Genomic DNA, 927 nt, shown 5'->3' with positions numbered 1-927 from the left:
TGGAGTTGCTGGTGGATTTGAACCATGAATCATTTCTATCATAGCTAAGCCCTTATCCACCATGTCACCAGGACTCCACTAGACAGTAAAAAGCAATATGATATAATATGTTTGCCTCCTGCTATAATCAATATGAAAGAAAATGTCTATAAAATATTGAACAGAAAAGTAAATTTGCTCTTTCACTCAAATCTTATAATTTTTTAGTTAATTTTTTGTGTGCGTACTGTAGAATTGGATCCGACTGGTACAGGAGGAGATTGCCCCTCCTTCTCCAGCAGAGCATCTGGTGGATTCAAACCACTCACCTTAGGAATTGCAGTGCAGCTTTTTGCCACTAGGCCACAATCTTAATTAACTTCTCATGCACACCCATGTTTAATGCTGCATCGTTCACAATAGCAAGGAGATGGAAGCAACCCAAATGCAAATGACAAATGAATGGATAGAAAAATTATGGTGTATCCAAACAATGGAATATTATGCAAAAAAAAAAAATCCGTGACCTCATAAAGCATTATGAGAGAGCCTGGAGGACATGATGCTGAGTGAAATAACTCAGTCACAAAAGGACAAATACTGTATAACACTACTGTTCTGAAATAGGACAGACCGGGTTCAGGGAGACAGAGAATGGGGAAAGAGTGGATAGATAATAAACACTGCAGGGGAAAAAAATATTATTAGACATTATATGTATGACAACATCGGGAACAAGAGGTACATTGCAGAGTGGCCTAGGGGAGGGAGAATGATGGGAGAGGGAAGAAAATGTGCAAAGAATAAAAAATACAATGAAAGAATTTTTTTTTCTTTTCAAAGAGAAAAGTGAACTGGGGGAGCGGGGGCAGGGAGGAAAATGTGCAACAATGAATGAATGGAAATCCAAGTTCTCTATAAACTTTGATTAAAATCTCAATAAAAAAA

This window comes from Elephantulus edwardii, unplaced genomic scaffold, assembly GCF_000299155.1.
Source record: "Elephantulus edwardii isolate Elephantulus edwardi_28Jun2011 unplaced genomic scaffold, EleEdw1.0 scaffold00208, whole genome shotgun sequence".
Classification (NCBI taxonomy): domain Eukaryota; kingdom Metazoa; phylum Chordata; class Mammalia; order Macroscelidea; family Macroscelididae; genus Elephantulus; species Elephantulus edwardii.
The sequence above is the reverse complement of the archived record's forward strand: the minus strand, read 5'-3'. Positions refer to the sequence as shown.